This window comes from Artemia franciscana, chromosome 20 (genome assembly GCF_032884065.1).
Source record: "Artemia franciscana chromosome 20, ASM3288406v1, whole genome shotgun sequence".
Taxonomy (NCBI): Eukaryota; Metazoa; Arthropoda; class Branchiopoda; order Anostraca; family Artemiidae; genus Artemia; species Artemia franciscana.
In genome coordinates this window covers 3,556,178-3,581,786 of record NC_088882.1, presented here as the reverse complement: position 1 = coordinate 3,581,786, position 25,609 = coordinate 3,556,178, and the positions used below count along the sequence as shown (strand labels likewise).

General features: G+C 33.9%; 1 long non-coding RNA gene across 1 annotated transcript in view; it reads right to left on the bottom strand.

The window, feature by feature from the left end:
* The window catches only part of LOC136040314 (uncharacterized), a 39,986-nt gene extending 15,813 nt beyond the window's left edge, over positions 1-24,173 (bottom strand). Inside the window, exons 1-3 of the long non-coding RNA XR_010620686.1 lie at positions 24,080-24,173; positions 10,055-10,142; positions 5,916-6,049 (exon numbers count right to left, since the gene is read on the bottom strand). This is a non-coding gene — a long non-coding RNA (uncharacterized LOC136040314). The remainder of the gene's footprint in view (positions 1-5,915; positions 6,050-10,054; positions 10,143-24,079) is intronic.
* Positions 24,174-25,609: the final 1,436 nt, after the last annotated feature.

The following is a 25,609-nucleotide window of genomic DNA, read 5'->3' as shown; positions in this document are numbered from 1 at the left end:
TATTTCGGCTTCAATAAGTCAAAGCGAACAACGGTATTTTTAAAGTATAATTGCTGTGTTGTATGTAGTGCCAGATTTCAAACATTTGTGTGCATGGTTCAATACAATTTCCCTTTTTTTACTCTGTTGCTTTGCGTTTTAAATTTGTAATCGGACATTCACCTTTAGTTCTACTTTTGGAAAACGCAATCTTTTAAGTCATTTTTTGAGAACCTTGACTCAGCTAAATATATGTAAAAAGAAGTATCATAAAGTTTATGATTTAAAGCCAAGTTGAATATAGTAAAAACTAATTGGATATATTGCAACTACACTAAACAATAATATGAATTTGTCAATGGAAAATGAAGTGTCCTAAGGAATTAAATGGCAAATAAATTAATACAAGTATTTTTTTTTCATCGCAACTCCAAGTTAGTCAAAACCCTGTAAACAGGCGAAACAATATAAGGTACTTGTCGGTTATTGGAAAGACACTAAGAAGTAAAGTTAGGTTAATCCTAATCAAAAATAACAAAAGATGATGACAAAATAATACATTAGGAACAAAATTATGGAGACCTAACCTAACACAACCTCCACACCTTATGTGCAAATATAAAGCCCAAGTTGTACAAGTCCAATGCATTCTGTCAAGTCCAATACATTGTATCATCCCTCACTTGTTTTTGTAGCTATGAAACCTGTTTTCTGAGATGTAACCTAAGCGTAATTCGTGCATGGGTTTCTAATAACCCACAAATACCCAATATAATATCAAACATTCTAACTAGTGCTGCACGGGTCATGGTAAAAAAAAGAATCACAGTAAGGGACTCTCCCCTTCCCTTTCTAATTCTTCTTTCCTTATTCTCCCCAATAGTCAAAACTATAATGCAGCGCCATACCGACACACTTCCCACAATGGCGAGTATTGTACCCAGTTAGCAATTTCTCTTGAAAATGCCCATCATGTATTTCTTCTTTCTTAGCCGAACCCCAGATTTTTCACCCCTCAGATCCCTCAATTACTTGCAATTGAACAAAATTTAATCTAAATCATTGTTGTTCTCACACAATGAACAAAACTGAGGACCACTATGTGAATTAAACCAGTCTTTCTCTAAAAAGGCATGAAACTACCCATTGCTGAAAACCCCTACCTTATATCCTCCCCCAAAGGTACATTTTAAGATGATATCACCCCCCCCCATGTCTATTGAATCTCAATGTAAACACCGAGGGAAGCAGTCATGGTTCGACCCGATTGCCGATTCAAATCTCCTGCTCCTGCAAAACTATTTATAATTTCACACCAGCAGCGTCAATTCACGAAAATGTAGATTGGAGGGGATAAGGATTTTGGTTTCAAGATGTAGGGTGGGCAAATATTTATTTCTGAATGAAAATAAAAAAAATGAATTTTTAACAATGTAAGGGGGGCACAAACTCTAGGGACCAAAACACTCAATATTTCCTTTATTGATGAAGCCAAAACTCTCCTAACATCCTGTATCATTTCTTAAATGTTTCCTATGCTAACCGAGCCTCTCTCTTTACTAATGCAGAACCTCTTTACTAATCAATCCTCTCCCAAATCTCAACCCAGTTCACTAGTTTCTTAGTCATAAAAACATCTACATCTTAATCGATTATTATTACTAGGATATGAAACAGGGCTAGTGCAAACCAGGATTACCAATTGGGAGGAGGGTCAATTACCCCCTAGATTTTTACCCTTTCTCCTCCGCTTTTTGGGTATTTTCAGTGGAAATATCGTAAAAATTTACCCTCCTAGAATTTTAAAACATATTTCTTTTGAATCCTCAATTAAAACCGAAAAAAATCCACCCTATCCTCCCCACTATTTTCGTGAATTAGCATCCCTGGTGCAAACTTTACCAATCGATAAAATGGAGCTTAGCCAAATTTTGTGTATCTTACACAAATACTGTTTTTTATTTATTTATTATTTTTTTTAAAGCTTATTTTGATTTTAAACAATCGAGAAATCAGCTTCAGTAATTTAAAAGACGGTAAAAGTAACACTGGTTTAGGAACACAAAATGCGAAAAAAAATCTGTACTTCAGAAGCTTCATTTTCCAACTAAATCTACGAATGAGGAAAACGAAAATAAAAATAAGAAATTCTTAGAAGCAAAAAATTTACCAAGACACCTGAGGCCATCAAAGATCCTTACGCTCCTCCTCCACAAAAAAATGTGTAAAACTGGCAAATCTCATGGACGGGGTTGGGAACAAAGCCCACTAGGCTTGATCGGAATATTTCAATTTTAATGTTAACAACTGTCGACAAATCCACTAAAACAGCATGCAACACCACCAACATAATTAACATAATTAAGTTACATATAACATAATTAACATGATTAAACAACACATATAATTAAATATAATAAAAGTAGAGAGGTTTCTGAAAATACATGCTTTAAGTTTTTATCCCACTGTCAATTATCCTTCGTTGTTCCATGGGTAGGAGAGAGGGGGTAGAAGTAACAAAATGAAGGAATTGTACGAGAAAGATATTACAATTATGGAATAATCTGGACATTTCAGGCGTAGGCATGGGCCTGAATGAAGTCTGCCCTTAGATTAGGTGACAACACTTTAGCTCCGCAGTCACCAGCGTAGAGAGAACTAGTTGAAAGTCCTTTAAGTGGCCGTGTCCAGGGGAAGATACCTTCTATATATTCGCAAAAACGCAGGGTAACAAAGGTTTTTACAGCAAGTTTTAGGGGGTGGGTCTAAAATTCCGAAAAATGGATTTCTAGGTCATTATTTTTTTTTACTTTAAGGGGGATAATTCATATCCTTTCCCTCTTCCATGCGCAGGTACGACTGTCAAGCATCTATGCGTGCTGTCTTTTTCAAGTCTTCGACTGAGTCAATTTGCAAACATATCGTATGATTCATATAAGAAAAATCGCCGTTAACAGTATAAATAAGGAAGGTCACTTGAAGTACAACACAAAATCAGGTTTTCAAATGAGCAATACACACCTTACTACCAAAACGGATATGGGTCATCTTGAATAAATGCTCTTACGGAATCTCACTTGAAGAATTAAAAAGCTGAATTATCATAGGACCTTTAACATATTCTCAATCTTCTGCCAATACATTCTTGACTTTGAAGGATTTGTTTCTACGAGGGAATAGCGACTCTTTATCAGGGTAATGTCGGTTATTCGAGAACAGACTCTGCATCCGTTTTCCGGATTAAAGCCAATTTTTTCTTTTTGCTCAACTCTTTTTTCTTTTGCTCGACTCGAACTCTGTTCTCTGAGCTCTTTTCAGTAAGTAATGCTTATAATTGAAAAAAATCACCCGAGGTGCCAGGAATTCGTTTCTCTAAAGGAATGACAATTCTTTATTAGGGCGAAGTAGAGTATTTGACAAAAGAAGCTACACACAGTTCCACATTCCACTCCTGTGTACTTTTCTGTCGTAAACTTATAAATTCTTTGAATTCAATGACATACTTAATATATATATATCTTGTGCGCGGCACTTACAACCCCCCTCCACGTAGAAAATATCACCCGCAAGTGGCTGGTTGGTCACCAATCACTTCGGATTAAAGAAAAAAGGACTAGAACTCTAAATTCTGCGATCATGAGGTCGAGATGTGGGTGAGGAAGGGACAGTACCCGTCCTATACACAATAAATTTGTTTCATTTTGGGGTTTAGTGTTACTCATTACTTTCATAGTAGCAGCGTGGACCAGATCCTTCCCTCCTTCCCTAATTACAAGACAATCAGAGAACCCCATTGTAGAAGTTTAAGTGCCTTTTCATGTTTTGTAATTTTGTCCATTACTTACAGATATTACTTGTTGTTGGGAAACATAGGGATATTTTTCCGTGGGTTTTCTGCAGGAAGGGGTGTGCCATAGTTGAATTTGGGGGACCAACAAACTTATTGTTTATGTTTTCACGGACGAAAGCTTTGTCAAATTCTACGAGTTTTTCTTATCTTCCAAGTGTAATACTACAACCAATCACTATTAATAAATAAATGAAACCCAAAACGAACAGAAATTACAAAAGAAAACAAAACGAGCCGAACTCAAAACGAACAAAAATTAACGGGAGTGGGACTGGCAACCCCCATGCCTTCAGCAAGCCAGAACAAATTTGCACTGTACCAAACAAACAAATGCCGGAGGGGGGGGGGGTATTTTCCCTTTTTCGGGGGGGGGGAGGGGGCGAACGCCTAGAACCAGCACTTCTATCAAACAACGCTATTTAATTAGCAACAATCCATATAACAAACGTGCTGATGACAAAATATTATAATCGTTTGTCTAATATTTAACTGTAATTGCGAGACATTTTATTACGAGTTTTTATATACCTTTAGCCTTGGGAAGAGGGGGGCTCAGGCATAGAGACACAACATTTTTGGACCGAGGGGCCAGAAACATGCCCAAAACAGTCCCTTGGGATACATACTGGATGTATTTTCGATGAAGTCTCTTTCAAAAATAAGAAAATTTGCTCTCAATAGAAATAAACCGGCGGTACATAGAGGTAGTATTCCCTGAAAAATCAACAAGCACTTCACTTTGACAAGTGTAAATTTTAATCGAAGTGGGCAACCCAAAAAGCGCCCTCCAGCTGCGGGTTCAGCACCCAGGGCCGCCCCTCCCCCGTAATCAAAGAAAATGAAAACAGGATCACTCCTAAGAGAACCAGGATTCCCAAAAGAAGTGTCCTCAACTGCCTCCCTCTGAGCTTCTGAGCGTGCACCATTATCAGAATCGACCACAATCATTTCTTGAAATTTTTAATTTGTCCTAATGTCTGCCAAAGAAACAGCGAACAAAAACAAAAGGGCAGTTTGAAATGTTTTAAGATGTTACCTGGTCATCTGGAAAGCCAAAAGTTATAATTAACTCTGGCCAGTGAGACAATTTCTTCTCCAGAGACAAAATAACTATTTTTTAGACCGGCTAGCTAGTAACAGATAAAATACTCAGTGGAACCGACCTTCAAAACTGAAAACTTAACCAAAGAGTTCACAGGCACCATGGGAGGGGGTGTGATTGCTCCCCGGTTTTTGAGAAACATTTTTTTGGATATTTTCATTAAAAAATAAAATAAAAATGAGTTTCGACTTAACCAATATAACAATCAGAATTTACTTTCACTGTCTTTGTTACTTTAAGCCATAGATTTAAAAAGTAATGGGAACTTCCATATGATTTTGGCTTATTTTGGCTTATTTTTCGCAGATTTTTCACTCACGTTTCCGTTTTTTCAAATTTGTAACCCGCAACTAAAAGCTGCATTACTGCGTATAGAGGTCTCTCATTCAAAATGGAACTCCCGGTTTTTAATAATTTTCTAGGATATACATGGCTGCGTAACATGACAATTTCAAAGAATCAGATTGTACTTTTCCTTGTCCTTGGTGCATTAAGGACCGGTTTACAAGGGGTAAAACAAAATTCACCGGTTTTCTAGTGACCAGCCTCGAAAATACATACTTGTATAACACAACCTAGTAACTACGTCCAGCAGAAAACGGAGTGTTGAGCACTAAAATAAAGCGGAACTTAGACAACCTGTCAAAGATAGCCTGCATTTTTATCCATTTCTACCGTTTCAAGTTATAAAAGAAACTTATTTTACAATTTTCTTGAAGATTTGAAAATAAAGATACTAGGCGTTGGCAAAAAACAGGTGACGGGACTGTCGGGTCAGTTTATTTCATTTTAGCATTACAGCTAAAAAACATGAAGATTTTTAAACTCTCACACGGTTTTTCGTTATTATGTTCCGGAATGTTTTACCCCTTCAAAACAAACCTCCGCAAACACAGGATATATATATATATATATATATATATATATATATATATATATATATATATATATATAAAAACATGAACAACCTTTGTATATACTCACCAAGACGAATAGAGTGCCTCTTCTTACTAATTCACCACGTTTGTTGTTCACCGGTACAATTCAACCCACGATGAGATAAAGATTCAGAATGGAAATACATTAAAACGTGGAAAGGAGGTTCCAAACCCACTTATCTGGAATGCAATTGAATATTATAAGTCACAGTTGCGAAAACAAATTGGCAGACACAGAAAAGATATTCTTTTTTCAGAAATTGGCGAGGCAGCATGAAATTTGAAGATTGGGTAACACTCAGAAGAGGGAACCAATGATTGGTCATCATATAACATAAAATTCATATCTGCAAGGGGGAGGGAGTAGATGAGTAAAATTTTAGTACAACTTCTGTGTTTTGAACTCCGAGTCAGACCTAGGTATACATATGATGCAAAGATATGCAATACACATCTGCAGCAAAAAAAAAAAAAAGAATTTTCTGAATTTTTATCCCTCCCTTAGACCTAAGTGTATATAAAGTTCAAAAACTATACTCCTTTAAAAACATGTACTCAGCCAGCCTAAAAATGATTGTAATTGAAGCACGAATTGAAAAAAAATTGAAAAGTCCGACGAGTATAAAACTTTCGTTCCGTGACAAAATTAAACTTAAAAGTTTTTCATCTGGATTCAAAATCAGAGTGCATTAAAATCAACACATTTTTAAACAGGATTTATATAGTTCCTACAGCAATACATAAGTGAAGCCAATATGGATGAACACATGCAGGGAAGTCGACGCAAAAATTTAGGGATGGGATATGTACTTTTCAAAAACTAGGGGGGGTTTGTCTTTTTTAAGCGAAAACCCAAAAAAGGTTTTCAATGAGAATACCCAAAAAGATATTTTTTTTTCAAAATCTAGGTGACCAGAATTGTACAGTGTAATCAAACTTTTACCAAATACACAAATTACCAAATATTAATCACTGATATTAGCAAATATTAAGCATTAGAACTCCAAGCCAGAACAAATGTTGCTTGTGTTAATTTAGTTACTATGTGGGGAGGCACCTACCCTCTCCCCATGAAAAAGTCCTTTATTGAAGGTAACTCTGCAATACTCTATGAAAACTAATTTAGTTTTTTAATGTTTTAAAAAGTAGAGTTGTGAGAAAGAGTCAAACTTTAGCGTGAAGAGCAAAGCGTTGAGGAGGGGACAACCTCTTTCATATACAGAATAATTTCTGTTCGTTTTAAGTTTTAATGTCGCTCCTTACTTGCAGTTAAAAAACTTGTTTTTTTATCTAATAGCAGGAAGAAACAACAAAACACATTTTAGAAAAAGGAGAAACTTGCTTTGGAAATAAATTTACGAGATAAATGCATAAATACCGGATTGAATTGTAATTTTCTATGATAAGATCATTTCACACATCCAAGGCAAACACATTTTCTAAAAGAAAAACTTTAGACCTGTTTTTTAATGCTCTATTAAGAATACTACAAGGAAATTAGAGGAACTAACAAAACAAGGCTTGACCCAAATTTTGAAAAGCTTAAATAGTAAAATGATAAGACAACCCGCCAAAAATTTGCCAAGTAACAAACATATTAATTTCGGTAATTTAAAAGTTGGCACATTATGCACTCAAAACGTAGCAAACATAATTTTGAGATAAAACATTGTAATTTCCAACTACTTTCATAGCGAGAAAAAGAACAAGAGATATATCAACAACAAAAAATAGAGCATCTAAGAAAAATAGCGATGGTAAAAAATGGTTTAAATCAAGCAATACAACTGGCTTTGCTCCAGGAAGGTGAAATAGCCCCAACTCGAGGGATACCTAAAAGGCCTGCAAATATCTCCTTGTTTAAGGGTGTAGAAGATTAAGTTGATTTCCGAATATTAATAACAAAAAAAAAGACATGACATATTTTAGAAAAAAGAGAACATTTAAACATCTACTAAGAAAAAAAGATAGGAAAAAATGGAGCAAGTCAATCGATACAAGGTCCTTTTTGGGAAGATTGACTGCATATTTGCCTTTACTCATCAAAATACTAGATGACAACTTTAGAATTGCCAAATTGAAAAATTAGGATGAGAAATTCTCAGATAACACCCACTTTTCACATCATAGCCTACTCCCTCCGAAGGAATATTTTCATTGTCTTAGGTTTATGAGAAAAAAATTATGGAAAGACTATTTCCACACTTTCTTTTCATCTGGAAAAAATTCATAATTTATTTCGTTTTTTGTAAAACTTTAAATAGCAGTGACATTGAAATAATAAGAACTAATAAATACATTTAATTAAATTAATAATTAAAAATAATATAATTTATTTCAAATGACAATTATTATATATGGAAAAATATGTTCCTCTTATACCAAAGCCAAATTTAGCTTGAGAAATGACTATATATATATACATATATATATATATATATATATATATATATATATATATATATATATATATATATATATACGTATAAATAAATAAATATATATATATATATATATATATATATATATATAAATAAATAAATAAATATATATATATATATATATAATATATACATATATAATATATATATATATCGATAGTGTCTAAACGACTTAGCATCGACTAATTGATATCACATAGCATTGACATCAACAAGATCAACAGTAGTAATTAATAAACGTGTACATGGCACCGATTTTACAAGAGTAAATGCACCCTTTGAGGAATCTTCCTCCTTCCCTAACTAGCCAAAATATTTTTCAGGTTTGAACAAATTTCATTGTCTTAGGTAAATTCTCTATTGCTTTACAATTCCAAACATTTGCATATAAGGACTTTAACCTCTTGTGGTTCATAGTTGTCTTGCAGTTAAGGAGGGAGGGAAGTGTCTCAAATGGTGAATTTTAATACCGAAACATTCCTTATCTCATTGAGCCTTCAGCTAAATACAGAATTAATTCTAAGGGAGAAACTAAGGGGGTGGAGCCAAAACTGGAAATATAATCCCAAGGGTCGTATCCAGGGCTTTAGTTTGTTTTTTCGGGGGGGGGGGGCACAACGTTTTTAAATCAAAAATACGGAATTGATATTTAATCCTTCTTGATTTTTGGGAATATTTATGGTCTACGCTGTTAGTAAGAAAGTAAAGAGTTACATTAAACCCCAAAATGAGCAGAATTTATTCCGTACAGAAAGGGGACTTCCCGTTCCTCGTCTCAGGTCCACTTCATGGTCAAAGGAACTTTGGAGGGTGCTTACTCAATAAGAAATTGAGAGTTAGTCCTTTTTTTAAAGTCAAGAGTGATAAGAGACCTACGACCCGCAGAGAGGGGTAATTCCAAGGGATAAACACCAGCTCCCAGCTGGGCAGCGTTTCACGTATCATAAATGATAGAATATCAAAAATAGTGCTTTTTACTCATCTATTTGGGGTAAAAAAAAAAGCAAGTCATTCCCAAATGGAGTGGGAAGATGTCATAAGTAAATATCTAAAGGAAATTGAAAGATCATGAGCCGGAGTAAAGAATGAGGGTTAACATGGATTAAGGTGGGAGAGGAGTCGTTAGATTGAATAAAAAAAAATATCCTTCCAGAACACGACGAAAATAATTATATTAGAAACTCTGATTTCCAAAATATTATTGGTAAAAATTAAAATTAAAGAAAATTTTTACGATTTTTTTTTGGAACCAAGAAATATAGAAAATAGCATTTTGGAAACTCAGAAATAGAAGTGGACAATCAATCCAGAATACTTAGCTTAGGGTTATGGACTACAAGTCTCAGCTTCACAAAACTTATGAAATTACTACAACAAAAACGGCGTATATCATTTCAATCAACATATTAGAATTTTCTGTTGTGCAAGACATACTTTAAAGACAATAATATCATTTCTTGTACGAAAAAGATGGGCCGAAAGTAAGCAGGGGAGAGTCCTCAAGGCTCAAACACCCCCTCCCCAAAATCCAAAATTTTCCCGAATCTCTCGGTAGGCCTACTTCTTATTCGATTATTGTTTGGATTCTGGAAAAAAAAAGTAAATCTTTGAATTTTTGTTACAAATTTTTGTTCAGTTTCGTATTTTTTTTTCTTCTTTCAATTTTCGGTTAGTTAAAATGGCTGCGCGAAGGTGGTAGCTAATACATTAAAAAAGAAACGAAAGATAAACAAGGAACACTCACCAGGATTCATCAACTTAAGTTTTTGCAGCCCTCATCCCTCTGCCTTTGTAAAGATTCATTGATTCCATACCATATCGACGAAATTGCTCTAAAACACAGTTAAAATTAAGATCATGTTTGCCAAATTAAAATATTCACACACAAAATGGAAATTTTTACTCAGTATTTGGCATGACAGCATGTGATTGAAGATTGGGTAACACTCAGAAGAGGGAGCCAAATAAAGTCATCATAGTAATAAAAAAGGATCCATCCATTCGTGCAGTTAATGGGCAAGTTTAAAAGAGGAGTATGGATACCCATTAAAGGGCTAATGGTAAGGAGTAGGGGCAATTGCTATTTGATTTTGAAAAATACCTTTTCGGTATTTTCTTTCACAAAAATCGTCGCCCCCCGCTCCAAATTTTCGTGAACTGGTGCCCGGTTTTGCTTCTTACTGATACTTTTGGTAATGGCCATATGCGCAAAGTGGTCGAGTTCAGACCTCCACATCACGAGGGTGAAAAAATATTGAAGTGCCACCTTTCCTGTTTGGTTAATAGCTCGTCATTTTTCTTTTATGACTTATCCAAGGAAATTTCAGTGGTATGATGGGAAACATGTTCTATTATCATTGTGCGAGGTATAAAAATATATGCTGATATTTGATTTTTGTAAATAAATTGCTCAGAGAATTCATAAATAATAGAACCTTCTTAAAAAAAAGTTCCGTCTGAACTGACGATTATACAAAAGGATTACAGGAGAGCTATTTTAGTTCAGAAGATGGTATATGACATTCCACGTACAGAAATGCACCCCCCCCCCTCCTCAACAACCCTAAACTTTGGAATAATTGAAATTTTAACTTTCTATATCAAAATATTTTTTAGAACCACCCAGATGGACATCCATTCCGCAAAATAATAATTTTAATAAGAGTTGAAAAACACAACTCATTTTTTTTTGTATAAATTAAGTCCTCTAACCTATCAGTTCTAGAATTACCGCACTACTGGCTTCAGAAAATTGTAAAAACACGAAAAAAGACTGAAAAAGTTACCAATATTTAATAAAACGGCCACCACCACCCCAAAAAAACATCCAAGGCTTAAAATTAAGAGAATAATCCTGAAGAAAAACGAAGAGAAAAATAATGAGAAAAAGAGATTTGTTTCCTACAGTCCTATAATAAAATGTGGCCTCTAGTTTCATTGGCTAACATCTATAACGTGTTTTCGTAAACAGATGACATTGTAACTTATTCCTTGGAGAAACAAACCTGAATGGCTCTAAAACCTCCTTTGTGAAAATTAACACTAATAAAAAGATTAAAATATTTCTAGTTGTAGGAATTTTTAAAAGTAGTGGGATACATACCATGACAATGATAAAAGTATTCAAAATTCTTCAATTTACGAAACACAATTTTACATATTATACATAAAAACGATAGAATGATATTTTTTCATTTCAAAATTCTCGAACACAAAAATTTTTTATCACAACAGAAAAAAATATCGATGGGGGACTTTTTGGAAAGTTGTTGTGTTAAGTGAATGAATGAAGCTGTATAGCCTAAAAAAAGGAGGAAAGGACGTTGCAAACTCCCTTCAATGACTTTCTATTAGCTTGAAAAATTTAAATGGTAGGTAAAATCAAGCTTTCAGAGATGAATCTACAACCTAGAACGGGGTTTTGGAAGATGTTTTCAAGCTTTATCTTGAAACCTTTATCTTGAAAGTTTTTTATCTTGAAACCAGCATTATAATATTTTTAAAAACTGATATATCTCCATTTTCTGTTGTGAAAAAAGATTGAGACATGTCACAACTTGGAGTAAATTCGTTTAGGATCTTAATTTTTTTTTACATATGAATGACATCACATATACTTCAGAACAGTTAAAATAAATGTTGCTGAAGATGAATCCATATGAAAAATATTTTAAAAAGCATTATACAATATGCTTGTCGATAAAGTATAGTAACCTGTAGGTTTAAAAATGCAGAACGGTTTGCTGAATAAAACAAAATGAATTTGCTGAATAAAGCAAAATGAAATTGAAGTTGTTTATAACAGCGACTAAAAAACCGCCTCTCTTTTCACCAAGCGAAGCCCTGTCCCCAGGTACTAATACATTACGACATAAGTATGTAAACACCTTTCAGGTTAGACATGGCAATACTGTCCTATTAGAACTGGATCCAAGAAGATTTGGAACTTAGTAGTCAAAAGGCAGGAGTATACAAATATGTCAGTAAGAACATACAAATCCGAGTTCAGTCTTGCACATGTATAAAACCTTCAAGGATGGCAATTTTGCGATAGTCAACTAACTGGCAGCAGGAATTCGAAATATATTTTGTAACTCTTTGTCAAAGGGAAACTTATAAATTAATGCATTCAACAAAATATACTCAATTTTTTGTCACCGTTTTGCTTTGTCTTACTTAGTTCTCAAGATAATTAGAAGTGACAAAATCAAAATTTCCAGAAATATACTATATCCCCTTAGCTAAAACAATGGCAGACAATTTGACTTCTGATACTAAACTCAGAATTAAGAGTTCCAATTACTTAGAATTCTATGAAATCAGAATTTATATCTAATTAAGAGGCTAATTAGTCCATGATGTCTTTGTTAGTTGCAATTTTTTTCGCTGTTTATCTTTTTGTTTATTTATAATACTCCGTACTTTGTGATTTTTATACTTTTACGGATAATAAAGTTCATTCATTAATTCATTCATACTCAAATTGCACTTGTATTATCTAGAAGGTTAGACAAACAACATACCAGCGAGGCCAATGCGATACAATTGTACCGCTTTTGGTATAATTCAGAGGTCCTGGTATAATGCAGTGCATTTGTACATTTTATGGTATATTTAGGATGTATGTGTCAGATCAAGTGTTATTTAACGTCGCCTTTTAGAAGTTTAAGCAGAAGAATAGATTTTCGTTGAACGTAAACGCAATAAAAGAAAGAAATCTTCCGGAAATTCAAACTAATCATCAAACGAGAAACAACACTCAAATTTGGTTTTTAATCAAAAAACTCGACCGAAGAAATAAAGCAATAGACTGCTAGCTTTTCAGCTTATTCTAATGTTTTTGTCTGTGAAATTTGAACTAACCTCAAGCGTTAAAATTGTGCCAAAAAAAAAACTTTTGGTGGTATAGCTTGGTCAGAAAACTGGTACAATGTATCTCAAAGCGTTGGCAACACTGTAACACGCCTTGCATAAACAACAACTAGTCAATAACAGCTGGAAAACCTTGACACTTTTCAGTTACTTTCCTCTTTTTCAAAATTTCTGCTTATTCACAGTATTGAGCTGACAGGCGGTTTACAGAGCTAGTTTTTTGCTATCATCATGAAACTTGAAGTGAAGGAGCATTGCTCCCCCCTCTACGAACGGTTTTGATACAAGTAACATTTCTATGAAAGGTACATCGAGATATAGGGGCGGGCCCATCAAGATTTTTCTGGCACAGCCATTCTGTTTTTCCTCTTTCTAAATAAACTTGTCAATTTGGTCAATTACTGGCGCTCTTGTCACATTCGCCTCCGAAGTATTTTGTTTTAGATCTACTTTTGTCTAGGTGCTGAAGTTTACTCTAACCTTCCAACATTTTTTGAATTGCAACAGCTGTAACATGTTTAAAAGTTAACAAAAAATCAATCTCCGTACTCACTCCTCTGTTTTTTAAAGGCCATAGTACACCTGTAATGTAAAGTTACCCCGTCATTAATTTATAATCAAACATCCGAAAGTCATTTTTCAGATTCTCGTGGTCTTATGAAATTCCAGTCAAGTTATCATTCAAATAAAAACCTTCACATAAACCGCTCCCATAGAGCCGAAGCCCCTGAATTTACATATTTAAATTTAAATACCTGAGCATTACTTAATACCTAAAGGCAAAAATAACATGTATTTGAACTTGCTATTCATCAACAATTGCGGGTATGTATACCCGTGAGGTAAGATTTCTATCTGGTTTAACACAAAATACATACAGGTTTATTCTTACCGTGGGAACAAGCGCTAAAAATCAAAAGCCCTTTCCCCCATTTTAAAACGCCATTCAATGCGCAAAATGAAAAGAGATCCTGACTGTGCAGTATAATCTCTCTTTTTTAAAGATGATAAATCTTTTCTACTTTACTATATCAGTGATGGCACACACAAAAACGTAAAGGATTAGTTATTTTTTTGGGTAATCTTCAACCACAATTTGAGGCAATAGCATTGATCCATGTTCTTATTTACTGAGGGCATAAGAAAATTAAACTTAAACATAAGCTCGGGAACTTGTGAAGTTAGGTTAATCATAATGAAATATATAATACTTCATTAATAAAATTATGGAAGCCACAACAAAGAATTATGGTAGGGGGCCGCACAGAACGCATTATATTAAATACCTAACATAACCTAATCCAACCAAGATACCATCTCTACAAATTAAATGTTTAACAAAAATATGCCTGCAGCGTCGATTTCAACTGAGCCTAAGCTTATTTTCTTTAAATACTGATAGGCGTAAACCGGTTATTGCCTGATCTACAGATCCAAATCCTCGAGTATGAAGTACTCATATGTATGTAATTCTCGAGTATTCTCTTTTCTATCCATATGTTTGCCAGGGTTAGGCAGTAATTTTGATCTTTTTTGGCGACCTGCTTTTTTGTTCCCAAGCTTGTATAAAGGAGGGGATATTCAGTCCCTCCCCCTAGAATGTATGGATTCTCACTTATAAATATTTCTCAAATGTGCACACGGACGGCTAAACAAAACTGACAAGAACTAGACACAAACAACCATTTGTTACACTCAGGGGTGTCCCGGGACACTCAGGGGTGTCCCGTATGGGGTGGAGGAACACCCATCCTTCAGTACGTAAAATTATTTTTTATTTGGTAAATGGGCTGATGAAAACATATGATGTTTTCGTCATTAACTGAAAAATGAAAGAGGATATATCTTATGTCGCTGTTAGAAAGCAAAAAATAATATAAACAGAAATACCGCCCAAATCAGGGGCGGTATTATCTCCCTCCTCAACAAACATTTTGGTAAGTGACGGCTCTGGATACTCTTCATCCACCTTAAACCTTTTTTTGCCTTACATGGCACGTGCAACCTGGTGCAAACGATGCGAGAAAGGTGTCCCCTCGGATCTGATATGGTATAACTAGATAATAGATTGAAAAAGTAAATTTTCAAAAAGAAATAAAATATTCATTCATAGGATTTAAGAACATGAGCGTATTAATCCAATTTGAAAATTCAAAATTTATTAATCAGACAAACCCAATGTTTAAAAGGAATGCAATACAAAAGTAATTTAGTAGAAACTGCACCTCCAAGGTAAAAACAAAGCAGTTTGGCACCAGTACAACACATCTCGTTAAAAAGGCAAACTTCATTAACTTTCACCACAATAATTTAGTTGCAACAATTAAATATCAATCAAGCATAATAACAATTTTCAACTAGTCACATGCCAATTACCAAAATAAAAAGTTTCTTTCAGTGATAGATGGAGACATATATACGCACTGAAGCATGAGGAGGGTGTATAAAATGCAGGGGTGCCAATTCACGAATAATAGGGGGAGATTTTTTTTTCCTTTTTCTATATGAAGATACAAAACAGGTTTTTTTCCAAATCTAGGGGGCGGGAAAATTTTTATCCCGGTTTTTTTCCAGTGAAAATGTCAAAAAATATATTGTTAAAAATCTAAAAGGATAACTAGACTAAATTTATGTTTATTTCCATTAGAATAAAAATAAAAGCATTTCATAGAGTCCATCCATATAAGGCTTTGTGGTCTTGTAATATGAGGAAAAGATGTGACCCTAAAATTTAGGGTTACACGCACACCCAAAATTTAAAAGCTGCAAAGCATCAAGATATAAATAGTGTCGAATTTTTTTTGTGCATTTTCCCTCGTTAATTTTTTTTCTGTTCATCACTGTGAATTTTTTTCTGACCTACATTATTGTGCTTGCTTGTTGAGTACATTTACAACCTTGACAGGTTGATTGATGATATTCTGCAGTCTTAGTTACACAAAGCTATAAGCTTTAGGAGTGATTGATAATTACCATTTTTGGAGGGGATGGGGCTAATGCACGAAAAGGGGCATTTCTAGATAAATACAATGTAACTTCGTCTAAAGCTTCTTTTGTAAACACCTCCACAAAAGAGGGGTTATAGGGGAGACTCCTTTCCCCGAAGTTTGGTCTGGCAATTAAATTCCTCAAAACATTCAATACTCCCTTTCAAAATCCCTCTGGAATAATCCTGTTATAAGTTCCTCAAAACATAATATATATGCATATATGTATATATATATATATATATATATATATATATATATATATATATATATATATATATATATATATATATATATATATATATATATATATATATATATATATATATATATATATATATATATATATATATATATAATATATATATATTGTGATGGCTTGTTGAGTACATTTACAACCTTGAGAGCGAGTTGATTGATGATATTCTGTAGTCTTAGTTACCACAAAGCTATAAGCTTAAGTAGTTATTGATAATTACCATTTATGGAGGGGGTGGTGGTGCATTTCAATGTATGAAAAGGGGCATTTCTAGACAAATACAATGTAACTTCGTCTAAACCTCCTTTTGTAAACACATACACAAGAGGAATTACAGGGGAGACTCCTCTCCCCTGAAGTTTGGTTTGAAAAATTAAATTCTTCATATATATATATATATATATATATATATATATATATATATATATATATATATATATATATATATATATATATATATATATATCTTGCCTTAAAAAAGTGGTATATATAACCTGGTCACTCATAGAAAGTTTTAAATTGATGAAATGGTTAAAATTAAACATTGTGAATAGAGGTTAAAACAACAGGCCACATGAATACATCTACAAAGCCCCCCCCCCCCCCCAACCACCTGTGAAAACTTATTGTACACAATACACCAATTTTGTCATTTTTGGCTTTCTTATAGAAAATATTTCCAAATATATAGAAAAGGCAAATCCACCCTGTCCTCCTCCCTAAAAAAAAGATGGTTTGTAAAAAAAAAATTATAAAGTACTGACTGAGCTTGCTAATAAAAATAATAAAATACCAGTCCTAAAAGTTCCATAAACAACTAGTTTCACTTATCCTTCTGTGCTAATGGTTGCATTTGTAGGGAGTTTTGTCAGTCCTTACACCAAATCAAAGAGGAACTAAAGTAGCTGATTTTACAAGAATAAAACACACTTATTGCTTTTGACTTCAACATACCAATTCTAACTCAGAGGAACAATAGCCATTGTGGTAGTAATATATTTATCAATGTTATCCATAAAGTCACAAAGAAGTCTTCCAATTATAGCTTAAAATATACCAAGCAAAGAATAAAACCCAAGTTCTAGGCAGATGCCCTTACCAAAATCGAGAAACCACCAATACCTGACTAAGCCACGTGGGAACTTATTAGAGGACCTGTTGCGCTGTTGGGATGATGATGAGTTTGACACATCAATCAAGGTTAAAGTAGTGTATAACTGCCAAGTCCAGATAATACACCCCAGATCAGAATCACAACAGGTGATATGAAGAGACTAGTAATAAACAAAGAAATAACAGTTACTGACGTACTTGTAGAAACATCCAATTTATTCTTGCCCTTCATCATATTTTCCTTGAACTCCTAATTCAAATTACTCTTCTAAATAATGTTGTCAAAAAATCATGAATAAAACGCAATCAAACGGGCACCAGAAAAAAGAGTATATATAAATCAACAAGACTTGATAACTTGCAGCCCAGGTTGCCACATGAACCTCAAATTCAATTGCAGAGCTTTCAGCCAAGCCACTAATAAGGGTGGCTCCCACAGGTATTGCCAGCTGGTTGGAAAGTAATCAAAATCATCTGATTCTTCAAGCAAGACACCCATGCAAGATCAGATAATTATATGCACATTAGCCATATTTCGATTGTATTAATATTCCTTAATTTATTGCCAGTGGTTAGCAAGCTTACTCCCACTAAATAAATACTGAGAATCTCAGGGGTCTGTCTTCAATCTCAAAATTTTCTTGTGTACATCACTGGTATTTTCAATGGTTTCCGCCTCTTTGCTGATGATACTAAACTCTTTGACAAAATAGATCCACATATACGTCAAAACCACTTGAAGGTTCTGAAGATGGGAAAGCATTTCCTCTCAAAACAGTAAGTATAGTGTTAAAGTTAGAAACAAACAACTCCATTTCCACCTCCTCTATACAGAAATCAAGAACTGAGGCAACTTGAGGACAGAGTAGAGACAGACTTGAGGACAGACGTAAGCAAGGATACTCCATCCAGATGTTCAAGATCAAAGCCAAAATAGAAAATCTGCCCTTCAAAAAGTTCTTCAGGAAAACAGCCTTAAACCAAACCAGAGGCCACTCAGGAAAGGTATACAAGCCAGAAGCCAGAAAACGTGCCTGTACAAACTTTTTCTCAGCACATGGAACAACCTGTCTGAATATGCCATCCAAACACCAAACACCAATAGCTTCAAAAAGAGTTGACAAGTCCTGGGAGAAACACAACAACAAATTCAACACATTTGCTGAGTGGTCAACAGAACTTAAAGATCAACTGACTACAAACCCATCAAGCATCAGAGAGCACTGAACAGGTAGGTCAACTGCCAGATGTTGCTGAACAACTTCAAGTGCTATAAGTTAAGTATGAGTGCCTTTTATTGGTGCAGTGTGTTGGATCTCAGTTTGGTAATACAGAACCCAGAGTTTGAACTCAGCTGCTATAAAACACTCCAAAGCTTAAAACTTGTCCTGGTGATGAGGTTAAACAAGAGCATCTCAATACTATTTCTAACAAAAGAAGAAGACAGAGTTTACTAAAGGTGAAGTTTGACAATCATTCACCACATAGTCTCCAGTGCAATTTCTAGTCTTTGAGTCCAGAAGCAAACCATTAGGAGTAGGGAGCCTTTAGCATTCAATTGATCAAACTAAGCTCTTTATAGACAGTATTTCAGTCATGCAAGCCAAATGTATACATTTATTACTATCAAATCTGATGAACTCAGGACTTGATGAAACTTACAATCCTGCCAATTTATTAGATATTTCCTAAGTCTTTGAAGTGCTAAATATTGCCTATAAGGAAGAGCCTGATAAAGCATATTCACAGTGAAACTTTATTAATACTGAAATTTATCGAGCACTACTTTGAGCCAATCAGATTGTTCATAAAATCTATAAGTAAAATCTCATTTTGAATAGGCCTTATAAAAAAACAATAGACTTCAACTGGAAATTTCAAGACTCATATATTGTTTAAGCAAGATAATTTTAAACATTTAAACAAGATTTAAGTTTAATGGACTCATTTAATAAATCCATGGCCATGAAATATTAACTTTGCATTGAATTTAGAATTGAATAGTTGGTTTTATCTTTGTTTGTTGAAGCAAAAAAAAAAAGAATAAGGAGTCACTTTAAAAAAGCCATTGGTATATTTAAAAGGAGCATAAAAAGGGGGTCTTCACCTTTTATCAAACTAATTGTAAAAAAGAAAATTACCAAAGATTGTACAAAAGATCCTCATCTACAGCCTTATCCTACTAACAAACTGAACAGTTTTGGTATTAATTTTTAATCTTATAGGCTATATCCTATCCAACACTGCTTGAAGGTCAAGATTGGAAGAATCCTGTAAATATTGGTTCCAACTTTAATAAAAACAAGAATTTGGCTTGAAACAGGGTTCAGGCCCTGCAAACTATTTTGACAAGGTCTAGAGTCACAGAAATGCAATCTTTTAAACCAAACTTATAAAAAAAAAGTATAATTTAGTCAACACTAGCCTAAATGGGTTGGTTGTCATAACTGGTTGACTTTAACACTAGCAAGTAGGAAGTCCATTGATTTTTGAATTAAAAAAGGGAATAGTTATGGGAAAAGTCAATGTCATGGCCAATTGTAGAAAAAGCCAAGACGAGGCACAAAAAGCACTAAGAGCTATAAAACCCCTTCTTGATCTTAATTTAGGCAAATAAAAAAAAGCTTTAAAACTATTACATATGGGTCTAGGCCTATTGGCATAGCTTAGATTATGACTTAAGACAGAAATCATATATAGAAAGAAATATGCAATTTGATTCCCCATTCAATGTTTTTCCTACTATAGCAATTAAATTTAAGATCCTCCAGCTCTTCAGAAGGAAATGCTTGAACAACGAAAGTGGTTCACTTCATTCCTCAATTGATACTCTTCTAAATGTAAGTCACCACTCTTGACAATACCCCATCCCTCCTAATAGTCCCAGATGAGATAAGCCACTCCAATTCAGACTCCTTAAACTTCAAACATAACTGCTCTACTGCCTAACATTTTCCTCAAAGAAGTAAGAACTATAACTCCAACTCCACAGCCCTGATAGTCAGACAGCTAATTCCCAATTCAAACTATTAAATCACTAAAATTTATTATACAACCTAAAAAAGTGGATTGTTCCACCATTCAATGTTTAAATTTTCTAAGGATCTGAATCATAGGTAGACTATCACAAATAAATTTAACAACTAATACAAATTTATCCAGGATTAGGCACTGTCCCAAATACTAGGGGTATTACCCTAAAGCCATAAAAATAATATATTTATCTGTTGATTTTCATCTTGTAATACATTGTAGCCATTGTCTTTGAAGATAGGTAGGATACAATTCTAGATGAGAGACATTTTTCTATCTTTGAAAGTAGTTGAGTTAGGCAAATGTTAGCCTAATTCAAGAAAGGACCCATAGCCTTAATCCTGAGAATGTCTTTAGAGGTATCTACCTCTAAGCTGCAAAGTGAGAAAAATTTGTAACTAGTAGCTGACTAAGGAATGGTAATTATGTTTCCCTTCAGCTTAATAGTAAAATGTTATCAAGGAAACAGATTTGCAGAATTTTTAAAAATGAAGAGCCTGAAACCCCTAAAAAACAACATCACAGCAAAACTGACATCATTCAAGACATTTCTAGCTCTTTAAAAAAAACTCAGCAAATTTGTTTTCTAAGCAACGTTGTACTGTTAAAGACTACTAGGCCTACTGCTACTCCTAACAAGTCAACAAACCAAGCTGCTGAGGCCAACACAGCTATGTATGATCCTCTATCCCAATCTATTCAAAGCCTCCCTCTTTACACCCTCCCAGGAATTTATTATTTCCCTCAAATCTTTCTTTACAACATCATCTCACCCTAACCTTAAATGACTTGTTTTTTATTTAGTCCTAGATGGTTGGCCAAAAAGGACAATCTTTTGCAATCCCCTTAATCCATCTGGGAGCTCTAAGGTCATCCAGACCTGTAGTGTCTTCCAGACCTTTAAGGGCTTCCATCCACAGAACATGCCCTAACCACCTTAGCCTTTCTCTCATTATAGCCCAAGAAAGTGGAATATACTAAGACTCAGGGGTGTAATTTGCTATGGGCCAGGGGATAACTGCCCAGCAGATCCCAGTTTCCACCAGCCTGAAATTAGTTTCTTCTCTAATCTTGTCAAAACTAAGATAAGCCTGCATAATTCAATCATCTATAGAAAAAGGTCAGTTTTTTTATTATATTTTTACCTTTATGGTACTAGCCTATATGGCTCTTTATGTAGTTTTTAATTGATTTGAAAAAATTGGCTCCAACTCTCTTCTCTCCCCTGGATTTTGATGAAACTAAACCACTGTTAAGACTAAGAAAAATAATAATTACTTTTCCTGAATCATCTATAAATGATGATTTTTCTTACCAGCAAGTTTTTTTAGAAACATACTTTTAAAATTTTAGAACCTATGGGCTGCTTTGAGCCCTTTAAGAGATCAAAATGAAATTGGCATCAGCAGCAATTACTGAATTATGAAAGAACATAAAAGAAGGCACCAAGTTTTGTAGGCCCTATTATCTTTCATTCTAGCAAAATTATATTAAAAACTGCAAATTTACCCAAAGCTGAACTGTAATCATAGGAATTATGTTTTCAAATTCTAGAACAGGTATGGAAAAAGTTTCAAAGCTGCTAGTAGTCTAGCAGAATTCAAAAAGCTGCCCCACTTTAGTAGCCTTTGGCAACTTTTTTGTGAGCCATTATATATGTAAAATATATGTTGTAATATATATACATATATATACATATATATTACATATATATATGTAATATATGTATATATGTAAAGATATGTAATTTGAAAACAGCCAAGTAGTGTTGCTAATTGCTATGCCACTTTGCAGAGTAGGTCTAGAGCCAAAGGAAAGGGAATTGGAGGGCCAAAATGAAAACATTATATTTAAAGCCCAAGAAAAGAGATAAGTGTAGAGGTAATAGCTTAAAAAAATTATAGGGACTCAAGAGCAATGTCCAAGCTTTTGTTGAATCCTGATCTGTAAGAATTTAAACAATATAGGCTATTTGAAGACAAAATAGGCTATTTTAATTTAAGAATAAAGCCTTGATATGGCTAAAGATCTTACCAAAGATCTTCTGATAAGCCAATTAAAAAATGAAAACCCAAAATTAAGGTTAAATGCTTTTTGGAGAAGACTCAGATAGTCTAGGTAGGTGCCAAGATCTATCAGCAGTAAAATTATAGCAAATCATATAACTGGCTTTCATATAAAGTGAATATACCACTCAATGCCTTTTTTATGCTCTTTACAAATTTAATAATTGCTTCTATCTTAAAATGAGATTTAAGTACTTTTTAGCTCTCAAAAATGACAAATTTTCAAAAAATTAGGCCTATGAGAGTTCATATAACTGACTTACCAATGAAGTGAACATACCTCTTGATGCCTTTTTTCATGTTCTTTACAAATATAATAATTGCTTCAATCATAAAGTCAATTTCTAAGCAATTTTTGAGCTCTTCAAAATGATAAATTTTCAATTAGAGTATGACTAATCACTTATTTTCTAAAAAATAATACTATGTTTTCTCAGTGCAATCTTTTCCATTGTTTTCAAAAAAAATAATGCTACATTTTCTCAGTGCTGAAATCATTTATAACAAGGTTAGTTTAGGTTAAAAAGTGCATAAAAAAAGGCATCAAGTGGTATATTCACTTTATACAAAAGCCAGTTATATGATTTGCTATAATTTCACCCTATTAGCTTGAAAATACCTTCCAGGGATCTATTGTGCCCTGGATACTTTCTAGACTGTTTTATTCACCAAACTTGGTTAATTTCTAATATGGCAAAAAGCTTACTAAACTAAGCTAGAACTTCACCAGATTCAGAGGCCAGGGATAGAAGGCAGAACAACTGTAGCTTACCATTAAAGGTAAATGTTTACTTTTGTTCCAGCTTAGACCACTTAGAAATGCTAATTCAGAAGCACATCCATTTTTGGTTGACCTTCACCTCTGTGGGGCAAACTAAATTGCATGAACTGGGCTTGCTTACAGGTAACATTACCTAAAGAGCAAAGTGTATTAATCCTGCTACCCATAGGGCTCATAGACTAGGCTAAAACACTTCACTCTATAGGTAATGTTATCTGTAAGCAAGCCCAGTTTATGCATTTTTAGTCTCATTGGAAGGGTATTTTAGAAACCTAAAAAGTGGATGTGCTACTCTAATAATGATGAAGAAACAATATGTGATCATCAGAATCTTGCTATATGCAGTAGCCTAATATGCACTTGGAACAAAAGTAAAGATTTACCCCATTAAATTCTCCTTTTGATATGCTATTCTACCAACATATAAGCTAGGCTTAATTTATTTGAATGAAACGTTGAATAGAAAAAAGGGATAGTTACTTAAAGGATTATTGCATAAGAATTGTCCTAAGCTGAACTAAATAGAGCAGCAGGCCCAAGGGTAGATCCCATTCTGAACATCTCGCAATTAAGCCTATTTCTTAGCTTTCTATGACATCATTGGCTGTTAGTAGATTTTTCATGCAATCATTTTCGATAAACTAACCTAATTACTTACAACTTTTACTTAGCAGTAATTCATTTATTTTTCCTTTTCTAAAATTTTCAATCCACGCGGCAAAAGCTTCCGTCAGCTGACTTTTCATTATTTTCATCAGCATAGAAAGCACAGTAAACTTTGGGAAGCCCATAAGCTTCACTTTAACCACTTTCGTGCTTCAAAGGGTGTTGAGTTACAAATAGATCTAAACCCTCTCGAGCGGAGAAGAATCTAACAAGAGTTATTAATTGCCATTATCATCATAAATTTTATGCAAGGGTGTGAAAATGAAATGCAGCTTGTCAACCTGTTAATAATTGCCTGTTTTTTAACATGTTAGATTGCGGAGATCTTTTGGGGGGGAACGCCTAAAGAGCATGTGTTACTTACATTCGCATATAGGTTACCCATTCTCTTGGGTACGCCTATAAAACTTCTTGTAAATGGGAGAGCAAAGCTTGGGAGAGTAGTCTATCTTTCATGATATTCATTTTGTGTTGTCAAATACTTCATTTTTTATTGAGGGCGATCACCTAATCCCTCCCCCTCAGATCAATTTTCAATTTACAAATATTGTGCTTTTGGAGGGAAGGAAAATTATATAAATTCTGGTGCCAAGACCGTTTAAGGGTTGGTAAATCCGTGCTCAGTTTGAAACATATAATAATTATGTATTTATGAGTTACTTATAAAAAGGATATTCACCACCAATGGAATCACACCTGGAGGAGGCTCTCTAGCAGGGTCTCCTATGTATCTATCTTTCCTTTGAGGCTTGGAGCACCATCGATTGTCGAAACTTTGATGATTTGACTAACATCATAGTCTTGATCAATTTTTGACCAGTCAATCGAGAAAAAAAACATTTTAAACCCTCTCTGAAAACTCTGAGTAGTGAAAATTATGGTTCTTACACGGCACATAGCTGGAGTAATTAACCCTGCTCAAGTTATATTACTACAAAGTAGTTACACCATAGGCTACATCTAGCGGCGAAACTTCTGCTTCTTAAATTGCACATTTTGCAACTTCTTAATTGAATAGTAAATCAAATATCTTTTTCACTTCTTTTCTAGTTTCTTCAACCGTAGTACTTCAAACCTTTCATATAAAAATCGTCTTTTTGCTGCTTTTGCAATTTTCCTACGTTCTCGCAGTAAATTCCTATATGAACCTTTAGCATATCACTCTACTTCTATGGCATCATGTGGCTTGAAAAATAGATTCTGGAGTGATAGGTCTTAGATTGTAAGGTTTTAATAGATAGAGTATTATTTATGAAAATCTACGGTCCAGTATAGACTTATTAGATAAAATAGGCTACGTTAGGCTCAATCTTTAGAATCCACAGTTTAAAACGCAAGATTATTTGTTTTATTTAGGCGTATATTTATTTATTGACTTTTTTCTTTTACAACTGTTTAGAGTAAGGGATAAATAAATAAAGAAAACGGAAAAAAATAATGCAAACACCTTCCATGAATTAAACTGTTTTTAAAATCACACTAAATATACATAATATATAGAAAACCAAAAAAAAATGAAGAA